Source organism: Chlorocebus sabaeus, chromosome X (genome assembly GCF_047675955.1).
Source record: "Chlorocebus sabaeus isolate Y175 chromosome X, mChlSab1.0.hap1, whole genome shotgun sequence".
Lineage (NCBI taxonomy): Eukaryota > Metazoa > Chordata > Mammalia > Primates > Cercopithecidae > Chlorocebus > Chlorocebus sabaeus.
Window position 1 is genome coordinate 126153790 of NC_132933.1, and position 14409 is coordinate 126168198.

The following is a 14409-nucleotide window of genomic DNA, read 5'->3' on the forward strand; positions in this document are numbered from 1 at the left end:
AGTATCTCTGAAATACACAGAAATATTTTCTGCTGTATCAATAATTAATTGATATGTAAACAAATGTAAAGCATTAGCAATAAAGCATCCTGGTTATATCTTTGAAGATGTCCATCTCTTGATTTTTGCTGTTTTATTTTCTAGTTATTGTGCCCCAAGGTTTTTGAGGCCAAATCTAATGTGGTCTTATTACAACTATAATTCTCTACTCCCTTTTAGCCATAAATAGACTCATGACCTCAACCAGATCAATTAGGATCTGTTTCCTGGTATTCTGAATCTCAAAAAAATAAGTGAGGCAAAGATAATGCCAACGAAATTTGGAGCTGTTTCATTCCAGCTGTGGTATTCAAGATGAGATAATGAAGTACTTCCTGCTATCTTGATCTCCAGAGCACACGTAGTTTCTGCCCCTTCCATGCTGACTTTTCAGTAGTTCTTTTACCTTTATCACATTCTTCATACCTTTTCTAATTTTTGCTTATGCTAACTAGACATCTTCTAATGCTTGTGACTGAAGAAAACAAACTGATCTATCGTCTTCTTAAAAAAAACAGCATTGTTCTTTTTATAAAAGATTATTTTGCCTTTTTAGGGTCCCTTCAGATTTCACATGAATTTCTGAATTTATTTTTCTATTTCTGAAAAAATAGAAAAAACGGTTGTTGGGATTTTGGCAGGAATTTCTTTGAATCTGTTTCTCAACATTCTCTAATAATGAGACCGTCCTACCTGGATTTATCGATTTTTCATATTTTTCAGATGCACTACAATTGTGATTATGAGAGATAACACAGACAAAAAATACCAAAAAAAGCATTACATGGATAAATTTAAGGAAGTCACATTATGAGAGAATGATGAATTATTGTGTTTAAGGCTACATCTCTTACTTTTAAAAATGATATCAGTGAAAGAATGATAATCTCCTCTCGTAATATTTCCTCCAAGATCTCTATCGGAGAGTTTTGACATTATAAAGAATAATTCAAATCTTGCATGGCAATTTCTAAGTTCTTACTGGAAATATTTTCAGAAGTAAATATATTCCAACCAAGTTATTTTAGTAAATAGAATTCTACCAAATAGTGTTACCTGAAAATGTATCTGTTCATGTGCCAAACTTTGGTTAAAAAAAGTCCTTTGAGACGATATGAGTTTTTAAAATATTTAAATATTATTGAATTTGTTAACATGAGGTCGATATTACAACGGAAGGAACTGACTTGAGAGGTTTTTTGTAATCACACACACACTCCCCTACATAGAGCAGCTCAGTATTGCATATTGCATAAATACTTCTCTTGAACTATGAGTAGTCACAGAATTTTAGTACAAAATAATGAAAACTAATTCAAAGAATTCAGTGCCAGGATCCTTGGGTTCCTGCCCAGATCTGTCATGAAAAAATTGAGGAATTTTGGGAACATCACTTGTCATTAAATTTTTTAGAACCTCTTAATTTGTTAAATGTAGAGGTAGAGAGGAGGGTAGTAGTTAGATCATCTAAAACTTTATTTTATTGCTCTTATTCCATGGCATTTTCAAAAAATTATTTCTTTAGAACCAATTCATACATGGAAGCACCATCTGGTGTCACAAAAGGGAATTTCGGGTAAAGTTTTATTTACCTCTGCAAAAATAGTGTCACTTGTTTATGGAAAATGAAAACAATGTATCAGAATGTGTCACATATTACCTTAACATATATTAATTCAATTATATTCAAAACCCTACCATATACGCATTAAATGTATAGCCTTTTAATTGTTTTACTAAATAGTCCATGTTTTGTTGTAATATTATTATTCTAATATCAGCTTGGAAGCTGATCTGAACTGACCATTCATTTGGGAGATGTTTTTATTTAACTAAAATATTATTAAATTCATGAATTAAAATAAATTATTATTTCAAGGTACTTTTTAATCTCTAATCACCTAGTTGTGAATCATTAGAATGTCTGAATAAAAGATGCCATTGAGTGTTATTAAAAAAAAAAAAATGAATGCTGCTGGGCACAGTGATTTAAGCCTATAATCCTAGCACTTTGAGAGGCCAAGGCAGGAGGATCCAAAGGCCAAGAGTTCAATACTAGCCTGGGCAATACAGTGAGACCCTATCTGTACAAAAATTCTAAAAAATTTAGCCTGACATGGTGGCACACACCTGTAGTCCCAGATATTTGGAATGCTGAGGTAGCAGGATTACTTGAACCCAGGAGTTCAAGGTTGCAGTGAGCCATGACTGCACCACTGCACTCTAGCCCAGGCAACAGAGCAAGACCTTGTCTCTTAAAAGACAACAAAAAAGAATGCTTAAGTGTGTTTTGGAGGGGTTGAAATCACTCATTTTAACCTTTGTGTCCAATCTATTTTTTAATTTGGATAACCATAACTGAGACACTGACATAGGTTTATTTCCAAATAACCTAATTTCTCTGAATCCTACATACTGAAAGAAATGAAGTGAAACATTTAAATGAGGACATTTACATGCACGTGAATTATCTTCATGATATGGAGTTAATAGGTTCCTAGTGTTTTAAAGAGCAGGGGACTGAAAGAGTTATTGCCATGTTGGGAAAAAGAAAGATTAGAGTTATCAAACACTAACTTAACTTACCTTTTGAGAAAATCTGACTTCATATAACATCTCAGCTTCATGAGTTAAAAGAAATGAAGATAGAATCCATTGATTTTTTTCATTAATAATTAAGTAGCAATATTTTAGAGTTACTCTCCTGGAATTTACTACAGCAATAGCAGAAGGAAAACTACCTTGTATATCTTTACAAGCCTTAAAAATAGAATTTTAAACTGCAAATAGTGTAGCACTAAAACATTTTAACCAGTTTGGTTTCAGCAACGCCATAATAAAAACTAAATCAGATTAATTAATGATAGTTATAAAGCATTTTAAATTCAGAATTAAATTTAGCAACTAATTAGTCTGAAACATGTGCAAAGTATATTTTAAAGGATGTTTGACTATAATCAATCATCAGGTGTCTATTTGCCTGTAAAGATGAAGCACATTTTAGCATTTAACTACCTGTCAGTCAACATTATTTATTGAATACCTGCTCTGTATGGAATAGTTAACCTTAAAACAAATCAATCATACAAAAGTCAAAATTTTAATACTAAATATGAGTAAATGAAAGCACTTATATCAACTTCTGGTCAACAATTTAATAAAAAGTACCTTCATCATTTTGCATTTCTATTATGTAACTACTCTTGGAATGTATTATTTGTCTATACCATGAAATTAATAATTTGGGTCTTTAATGAGAAAGCTGAAATATATCTTCTGCAAGTATCCTGTCAGCAACTGTCGTGTAGCTAGGCTCATCCTATGATCTCCAGACAACATTGTAGTAAAAGAATTTTCCTGAATAGATTAATAAGTTATGAAATAAAGGATTACCACTGACCTACTACCCAATTATCCTTAAATAAGAAGTACTGCAGTAACTTCTCTGTATCACATAATGTCATTCTGAGCAAGCATTGTGATGAAATCCTCACTTGGTTAATTTTTTTAGATGTGGACATATTGTTTTTATTTTAGGTTTCTAGAAGTTTCTGTTACTGTCCCATGTATGTATTAAGCACTTAAATATATCTTACATATTTTATTTACTTTGCTACTGCCTCCAGCTTAAAATGCCACTAGAAAACAATATTAGAAAATTATATAATATGGGTTATTGGAATAAAAATATCTTCACTCCAAAAGTGAGGGTACTGGAAAAAAAAAAGAGCCTGAAATTTGAAAAGAGGGAGACTTAACTATTTTAGTTGAAGCCAGCATAAAAGGAAGGAAGAAAGAAAGGAAGAGGGGAAAGAAAGGAGGGAAGGAGGAAGGAGAAAAAATGAGAGAAGGAGGGGGAGTAAGGAAGAAAAAGAGAGGTGGAAGGAGGAAGAGATACATGTTCCAAATTTCTAAAGTGCCTCAAAATAATCTTAATATGAAACAAAAAAAGTTACATATAAGAAAATAATTTTTAGTCATACTTTCATCTTATTTAACCTTTAAATAAGGGATTTGAATATATTTTGATCTACCAAAGTTAAATATATCCAGGCAACAGAAAGAACATTTATAGATATAAAGTAAGTTTTTGCCAAAGATCGAGAAGATTAAAATTATATTGTCTAAATTATCATGTTCTTATATTCTGCTTTATAGTTGTAAAGACTGTAGCTTAAAAAGAAAAAAAAAGGTAAGTAGACATTGCACCCATTTTCATAGTTAAAATTGTTCAAGATAATAATCAAAAAGAAGCCAAATGGAAATGTTGGTAAACTTGTACATAAATATGTCTTTATTGCACAGATCAGTGTTGCTGCTATTGTTTATTGGCCTGTTACTGTTGTTATAAGAGAATGTTTTTCTATGTTCTTAAGGATGGTTATATGTTATATATCTCCCTACACACAAAGTGGTAAATGAAGCTAAGCATGAATTGATAAAGTGAAATTCATTTAAAAAAAAAACCCAATGCTTATTCTTGTAGGTTATGCCTATAAAAATTAAATCTATACCAGTGTAGAAATTAAAAATGTAATATGTCCATTTTGGTGTGCCCTTTAAATGTCAATTAAAAATTATTAAGAATATTGTTTAAGTCTTGTTTATATATTTTTAGCTCTTTAATTGGTTGTATACACATTTAGGATTATCATGCTTTCTTGATTATTTAATCCTCTAAGCACTTTGAAACACCCTTCTTCATCTCTGGTAATATTCTACGTTTTGAAGTCTACTTTGTCTAATACAAATATAGCCACTGTATTTCCCTTATGATTATTGTTTGTATGATATGTCCTTTTCCATCTTTTTAATTGTATTTGTGTATTAATATTCATCTCTTGAATTCTACACATACTTGTGCCTGTGTAGCCAGTTTTATGAAAATCTTGTGTGGAAAGCACAAGGAGTTCCCATGTTCCTCCTTCCCACCTCCCCTAGTTTCTCCTATTATTAACATACTGCATTAGTATGAAATATTTATATAATTAATGAACCAATATTGATATATTATTGATGAAAATCTATAATTTACACTGGGTCTCACTCTATGTTGTATATTGTGAGGTTTTTGACAAATGTATAATAACATGCATCTACCACTACAGTTTTATATATAATAATGTCACTGCACTAAAAATCCCGGGACCTATTCATCCCTCTCTCCAACCTTGTGAACCCCTGCAACTACTGATCTTTTTACTGTTTCCATAGTTTTGTCTTTTACATCATCTCATTTAGTTATACAGTATGTGGCCTTTTCAAATTGACTCTTTCACATAGCGATATACATTTAAGTCTCCTCCATAAAATTTCATGGCTTCATAGCTCATTCCTTTTTTTATCACTGAATAATATTTATTGTCTGCATGTACCACTGTTTATATATTCACCTATTGAAAAATGTCATAGTTAATTCCAAGTTTTGGAAATTATGAATAAAGCTACTATAAATATTCATGTGTAGGTTATTCTGTGGTATATTAATCAGGCTTCTCCAGAGAAACAGAAAAAATAGGATGCATATATTTGTGTGTGTGTGTGTGTGTGTGTGTTTAAAGACAGAAAGGGAGGGTTGGAGGCGGAAAGAGAAGGAGATATTATAAGAAAGTGGCTCACACGATGATTATGTTATGAAGGGTGAGAAGTCCCAAGATCTTGTAAGAAAGTTGGAGATCCAGTAGAGCCTGTGTGTATATCTAGTCTGAGTCCAAAGGCCTGAGAACCAGGAAAGCCAAAGGCATAATCTTCAGCCCAAAAGCACAGAGGCTCAATACCCCAAAAGAGTCAATGTTTTAGTTTGAAAAGACCAACACTCCCAGCTTAGCCAGTCAGCAAGGAGGAGTTTCCTCTTACTCAGCTTTTTATTATAGTCAGGTTTTCAGTTGATTGAATAAAGCCCATTCACATCAGGGAGGCTTATCTCTTTTACTCAGTTTACCTATTCATATGTTAATCTCATTCAGAAGTACCCTCACAGACATACCAGGGATAATGTTTGGCCAAATGTATAGGCACCGTGTGGCATCTTGGCTACTTCCAAGTTTGGGCAATTATGAATTAAGCTTTTATAAACATTTATAGACAAATTGTGTTCAAACTGTGTTCAAAAGCAGCTGTATTATTTTGCATTTCCACCAGCAATGAATGAGAGGTCTTCTTGCTCCACATTCTCACCATGATTTCCTGTTGTCAGCACTTTAAACTTTAACCATTCTAAGAGGTATGTACTGGTATCTTATTGTTGTTTTAATTTGCAATTCTCTATGACATGTGATCTTGAACATCTTTTCATATGCTTATTTGCTATTCGTTTATCATCCTTGTTGCTATATCTCTTCAGATCGCAACTGAATTTTGGCAAACAGAAAAATAAAACTGGACCCTTATTTCAACACTATATACCAAAGTCAATTCAAAATGGATTAAAAACTTAAACATTCCTGCATTAGTTTGCTCAGGAAAATTGTCAACAAGTAAAAGAAAAGAAAAGAAAAGAAAAGAAAGAAAGAAAGAAAGAAAGAAAGAAAGAAAGAAAGAAAGAAAGAAAGAAAGAAAGAAAGAAAAGAAAGAGAAAGAAAGAAAGAAAGAGAAAGAAAGAGAGAAAGAAAGAGAGAAAGAGAGAAAGAGAAAGAAAACATAGGGGAAACATACAAGACATTGTGTGTGGGTAATGATATTTTGGATTTGATCCCAAAAACACAGACAACAAAATTAAATATAGACAAATGCTATTACATCAAACTGAAAAGCTTCTTAGTTCATGATGTGTAGCTAAAACAAACAAACTAAAAAGCTTCTGCACAGCAAAGGAAACAATCACCAGAGTAAAGAGACAACCTACGGAATGGGAGAAAATATTTGCAAGCCAGACATCTGACAAGGGGTTAATATCCAATACATATAAGAAACTCAAACAACTCAATAGCCATAAAACAAACAAGCGAAAAAGCAATTAAGACCTGCTTTCTGCCGACCAAGTCTTTTTCCTTACCCCTCCCTAATAAGAAGGAAGAAAAAAGGCAATTTAAAAAATGGGTAACTCCTCCTTAGTATAGTGGTAAAATATAAACATTAAAAAAGTTTTGGGGCCAGTTCGGCGGCTCACACCTGTAATCCCAGCACTTTTGAAGGTCAAGGTGGGCAGGTCGCCTGAACCCAGAAGTTAGAGACCAGCCTGGGCAACATGGCAAAACAGTTTCAAAACAAAACAAAACAAAACATTAACTGGGCTTCAGCCATGTGTGTCACTGCACTTGAGAATGGGTGACAGAGTGAGACCCTGTCTCAAAAAAAAAAAAAAAAAAGCTTTAGGTTGTAAAAATGGGTAAGATCAAAAGAGAAGGAAAGAAAAACATGTGTCAGGAACCTGAATAGACATTTCCAGTGATGTTTTTAAAGCCATGAACTCATTTTGGCACAAAGGCTTTAGCATATGCGTCATTTACAAAATTTGTTTGTAAAGCCATCATATAAAAATGTGAATTTTCTCACCTGAGTACATGGCAAGAAAATGCAGAAATCAATATATAAATCAAATCATCTGTACTGGCACTGTTAATCTAGAAGAAGGTGGTTGCATCGAGAATAGCAAGAATTTAGACCAGCTTACTGAAGTGGGAAAAGAAAAAAAAAAGAGCTTCAGAGGTAGGCTTTGCCTCTTAAAAAAATTAAAAATATAGGTCACTGTCAGTGTTGTGCTTGGGAGTTAGGAGTCAAAAACAAACAAACAAACAAACAAACAAAGAAGTCATCGTCTATGAAAAGATAAAAGAAAAAGACTTTGCATCCATTGAAGTATGCAAAAAAGAAAACAATTCTTAAAATAAAATAAAGTGGATATATTTGGGAGCTTAGCAATGGACATACAGAATGGAGTAATAGACACTGGAGTCTCCAAAAGGTGGGAGGATGGCAGGGGGATGAGGGATGAAATCCTACCTATTGGGTACAATGTTCACTATTCTGGTGATGAGGATGCTATGCAATATACTTCACCACTATGCAATATATCAAAGCAACAAAACTGCACTTGTACTCCTAAATCCATAAAAATAAAAAATTATCTTGGCTGAGACCTCTTTAAAAAATAATAAAATAAAATAAAATTTTTAAAAGAGAGAGAACAGTAAGAACAGAGCAAGGACATTTAGTCTATACTTTCAAATGGACTTGATCATTTGAAACAATAAAGTTGTTCATTGAATGTTCACAGAGTATTATAAAAAAGTTGTTCATTTGCAGAATTTCCCAACAACTTAGTATAGATTACATGCTCTTTAATAAAAGCAACAATAAATTTAATTTTTTTTCTTTAGTATTTGCTTTAAGTGAAAAATCCTGAATTTCTTCAGAGTAGGTATAAAAGAGAGAGAGGGAGAAACCTTTAAAACTTGTAGGGATTTCCGATGCCAGTAAACCATGAAATATGAGAGTATATTTAGCAATCATGGTGATTTAGCTCATGGTAATTGGCATATGTATAACTATAATTTGCATTCCAGTTATTTAAACTGAGATATTCTTGATCAGGTTGAACACATTGTGAGTAGAAGATCTCTTTCCCCAGGAAATAGGATGGAGTCTTCGGAGAATGGCCTCACTGAACTGGTAAGTCAGCTTCCTCTGGATTTTGGTAATTTCCTGTCTTCTTCCGTAATTTCTCAGTGCCCTGGCCATTTTCTGGTAAGTCGTGGTCTTCCTGTTGCCTTTTCTTTTCCCCCAAAGCTCGGCAAGTTTTTCTTTGTTTTTTTGATACAAACCGAAAGATGCCTTTGGTTTTATCTACCCACTGAATACAAGATGCCATCTTAGGATTACACAGGGATCTGTGAAGGTATTCAAACAGTCGGAGCTTCTTCCTGCCTTTTCCCCCCTTTTCCTGGAGGTGGGTTGTACCAGCTGGTTTTCAGTTATGTTCTGCAGAGATTGATGAATATTTCCTTCAAAACAGAAGTCCGCAGCACTGTTAATTACCGTTCTCCAATTATAGACAGTCTCCTCTGTAGGCAGCACTCCATAGCAACTGGAATTTCCTTTGACATGAGGACAATGGTTGATTAAAGCCAGGTAATTTTTGTAATCTGGCTAGTACTGAAGCTCTCCAGTTGAATGTTGCCTCAGAACCTCAAAAGCATCCTCAAATGCTTGACCCAGCTTATCTTATTCAACACATGTCATATTTCATTAATAAATTGACAATTCTGTTCCTTAGCAATTGTTGCCAGAAGACACTTCAACCCTTTATAGAGATGTTTCATTAATATCAGAATGGTAAATTCAATGGTAGACTCTCATGAAAATAAAAAAGTATTTTCCAGTACAATGGCTCTGATGAAAAAATAGTAATAATTTTTTAAAAATTAGAATTGTTAACACACAACCATCAAGAACACACTGGCAGAGTTGCATTAAATAGCTGTTTTTAAAGGAAGTTTTTCAAAAGGGGAATTTTTTTTAAAAGATACAGTGCCTTCACAATTTCTATTTCATTATATGACCAGTAGACACCAGGGGCTATTATTTTGAAGAGGCACATAGTAGTTTGCATCCCATCAGCAAAAAAAAAAAAAAAAAAAAAAAAAAAAAGTTTTCCCATTTTTTAATTGTTTTTCTTATTGTTAAAATTTAAGAGTTCTTAGCATATTTTGGATATCAGTCCTTTAATATATTTGTGTTTAAAAAATATTTTCTTACAGTCTGTAGTTTGTCTTTTCAGTCTCTTAACCATGCCTTTTTCAGGGCAGAAGTTTTTAATTTTAAGGAATACCAATTTATCACTTGTTTGTTTTCATAGGCTGTGCTTTTGCTGTTGTATTTAAGAGGTCATTACTGAACTGAAGGTTACCTATATTTTCTCCTATGTTACATTCCAGGAATTTTACAGTTTTGTGTTTTACATTTAGGTTTATAGTAGGTATAAGTTAACTTTTGTGAAAGCTGTATGATTTATGTCTAGCTGCATTGCCATTTTGCACATGGATATTCAGATTTTCTAGCACCATTTGTTTAAAAGACTATCATTTTCCTTTACTAATTGCCCTTACTCCTTTATCAAAGATCAGTTGACTATATGTGCATGTGTTTATTTATAGGTTCTATATTCTACTCCACTGATAGAGTTGTCTATTATCTTACCAATACCATGCAATTATATCTTAATTATTATAGCTTTGTTGTAAATCTTGAAGTTGGGTAGTGTGGAATCTCCAACTTCGTTCTTCTCCAATATTGTAGTGGCTATTCTCTGTCCTTTGTCTATCCTTATAAATGTCAAAATCAGTTTCTTGATAATCCACAAAATAATTTACCAGATTTTTATTGGGATTGAGTTGAATCTACAGAGCAATTTGAAAAGAACTGACATCTTCAGAATATTGAGTCATCCGATACATGAAGATAAAATACTTCTCCATTGACTTAGATCTTCTTGGATTTCTGTCATTAGAGATTTAGAGTTTTCCTTATATCAACTCTATAAATATTTTATTACATTTGTAATTATTTCAATTTTTGATGCTAAAATAAATAATATATTTTTAACTTCAAATTCCAATTGTTCATTATTGATATTTAAGAAAGCAATGGACTTTTGTATAATAACCATGTATCCTGCAACCTTGTTAAATCACTTATTAGCTAAAAGGGTTTTGTTGTTGCTGTTGTTGTTGTTGTTGTTGTTTTGACACTTTTTAAATGTAAATATAATGTCACCCATGAAAAGACAGTTTCATTTTTTTTCTTTCCAATTAGTACAACTTTTATTTTCTTTACTCATATTTTGCATCAGCTAGGAATACATGCATGATGTTGAATAGATGTGGTGAGAGCAGATATCCTTGCTTTGTTTCTAACCCAACTTTACATCTTAAAGAACTAGAAAAACAACAAACTAAACCCAAAGCTATCAGAAGAAAAGAAATACTAAATATTAAAGTAGAGAAAAACAAAATAAAGAGAAAAGCAATAGAGAAAATCAACAACACTTAAGATTTTGTTTTTCACACACATTAACAAAATTCACAAAACTTTTACCAGATTTACTAATAAAAAAGAGAGGAGACTCAAATAATTAAAATTGGAAATAAAATATGGGTCATTATGACTCATTTTTAAAAAAAATAAAAAAGATTATAACAAAGTACTATGAATGATTGCATGTTAACAAACTGGATATACTGGATGAAATGGGCAAATTCCTGGAAACACACAAAATATCAAGACCAAATCATCAAGAAATAAAATATCTAAACATGCCTATGATGAGTAAAGAGATTGAATGAGTAAACAAAACTTTCCAAAAGCCTGGGCACAGTGGCTTATGCCTGTAATCCCAGAATTAAGGATCACTTGAGCCTAGGCAATTGAGTTATGGTGAGATATGATCATAATATTGCACTCCAGCATGGGCAAGAGAGTAAGACACTGCTTCTAAAAAATAAAATTAAAATTAAAAAATAAATAAAAATAATAAATCAAGACCTTCCAATAAAGAAAGGCACACAGGACCAAATGGTTTCACTAGAGAATTCTACCAAGCATTTCAAGAAGAATTAACACCAATCTTTGTAAAACTCTTCCAAAAACTTGAAAAAGTGTGAACGTTTCTAAACTCATTCCATAAGACCAGCATTACCTTTATACAAAAGACAAACACACTACAAGAAAAGAAAAATAAAGATAATTATCTCTCATGAATTTTAATGCAAAAATTATCAACATACTACTAGCAAAGCAAATTCTACAATTTATTAAAAGGATTATACACCATGACCAAATGAGATTTATTTCTGGAATGCAAGTGCAAGGTTGGTTTACCATATGAAAATCAATCAATGTAATGTGCCACATTAACATAATAAAAAAATCTACATGATCATCTCAATTGATGGAGAAAGAAGCATTAGGCAAAATTCAATATCCTTTAATAATAAAAACACTCAATAAACTAGGAATAGATAAAAACTATCTCAATATAATGCTACATATGAGAAGACCAAAACTAACTCACTCAATGGTGAAAGACTAAGCCATTTCTCTAAGATTAGGAACAAGAAAAGGATAGCACTTTTGCCACCTCTACTCAATGCGCTACGGTTAAGTCATAGCCAGGGCAATTAGAAAAGAAAAAAAAATAAGACATTCAAATAGTAGAGGAAGAAGTTAAATTTCCTCTGTATGCAGACAAAATGATATCCGTAGAAAATCCTAGAGATTCCACAAAAATTTACAACTGATAAATGAATTCAGCAAAGTTGCAGAATACAAAATTAACACAAAAGCAGTTGTATTTCTGTATACTGACAATGAACAATCTGAAAAGGGAATTAAGAAAAGTATTCCAGCTCTGTATCTTCAGCCTACTTAACATGAAGATGAGAATGAAGCCTTTGTGATTATCTATTTCCATTTAAGAATAATTGGAGATACACAAATGCAAATCATTATGGAGACTTTCCATTTGGTATCTAAGAGAGATGCAAATGTTTGCAGTTTCCTAGAAGGAGGATTATTAATAGGAGGATGTGACAACAAACTAATTTATAGACATTATTCAACATTATATTTTCTCTTCTGGGTGGATTCTTCAGAAAGTAAAATTGGCATTTTTAGATCTAATTCAAAACAAAGCCAGTTGACTATACCCCACTTACACCAGAGTCAAACCCTCAAGAGTATCAAAGACTATAAAAGCAAAAAACCCTATCCAAAGGACAGCAACTTCAGAGATTAAAGGAACATCAACTGACACAGATGAGAAAGAACAAGCTCAAGAATTCTGCCAATTCAAAAAGCCAGAGTGGCTTCTTACCTCCAAATGACTGCAATAGCTCTTTAGTAGTAATTTTAACAAGGTTGAAATAGCTAAAATAACACACATAGAATTCAGAACCCGGACAGGAATGAAGATCATCAAGATTCAGGAGAAAGTTGAAATCCAATTCAATGAATCTAAGAAATCCAATATAATTATACAAAAGCTGAAAGACAAAATAGCCATTTAAAGGAAGAACCAAAGTGATCTGATAGATCTGAAAAGCTTACAACAAGTATTTAATAATACAATCAGATGTATAAAGAGCAGAATAGATGAAGCTGGGGAAAGATTCTCAGGGCATGAAGACTGCTCCTTGGAATCAACATAGTCAGACAAAAAAAAAAAAAAAAAAAGAATGAACAAAACCTCCAAGAAATACAGGATAATGTAGAGACTGAACCTACAACTCATTGGAATCCCTGAAACAGAGGGAGAGAAAGCAAGCAACTTGGAAAACATATTTAAGGATATTGTCCACAAAAATTTTCCCAACCTCATGAGAGAGGTCAACATGCAAATTTGGAAATTTCAGAGGTAATTTTTATAGTTTCCTGTGGGATACCCACAAGACACATAATCATCAGATTCTCTAATATCAATGTGAGAGAAAAAAATACTTAAGGCAGATAGAGAGAAGGGGCAAGACACCCACATAGGGAACTCTATCAGACTAAGGCAGACCTTTTAGTAGAAACCTTACAAAGTAGAAAAGATTGGGGGCTTATATTCAGCATTTTCAAGGAAAAGAAATTCAAACCAAGAATTTTATATATAGCCAAATTAAGCTTAATAAATGAAGGAGAAATAAGACTGTTTTCACACAGGAAATGCTAAGAAAATGTGTTACCACCAGAACTGCTCTATAAGAGGTCCTTAAAGGAGTACTAAACATGGAAATGAAAGACCATTACTGACCACCACACAAACATACTTAAGTACACAGAACATTGACACTATAAAGAAATGACAAAATCAAGTCTGCATAACAACCATCTAACAACATAACAAGATTAAATATGCACATATCAATATTATCAATATTGATATTGAATGTAAATGGGCTAAATTTCCCCATTTAAAAGGCACAGTTGCAAGTGGATAAGGAAGCAAGACCCAACTGTATGTTGTCTTCAACAGACCCATCTCACATGCAATGACACCCACTGGCCCAAAGTAAAGAGATGGAGAAAAATACTAAGCAATGGCAAAACAAAAAAAGCAAGGTTTGCTATTCTTATTTCGCACAAAACAGATTTTAAACTAACAACAATCAAAAAAGACAAAAAAGGGCATTAAATTGAGATAAAGTGTTCAGTTAAACAAGAAGACTTAACTATTCTAAATATATATACACTCAACACTAGAGTACTGAGATTTATAAAACAAGTTCTTAGAGCCCTATGAAGAAACTTAAGATTACCACACAATAAGAGTTGGAGACTTCAACACCCCACTGACTATATTAGACAGATCATTGAAACAGAAAACTAACAAAGATATTTGGGACCTAAACTTGACACATAACATGCATGTACAGAACACTGCATATAACA

General features: G+C 32.5%; 1 pseudogene; it reads right to left on the bottom strand.

The window, feature by feature from the left end:
* Positions 1-8479: 8479 nt before the first annotated feature.
* Positions 8480-9219, bottom strand: LOC103231743 (transcription factor Spi-C pseudogene; annotated as a pseudogene).
* Positions 9220-14409: the final 5190 nt, after the last annotated feature.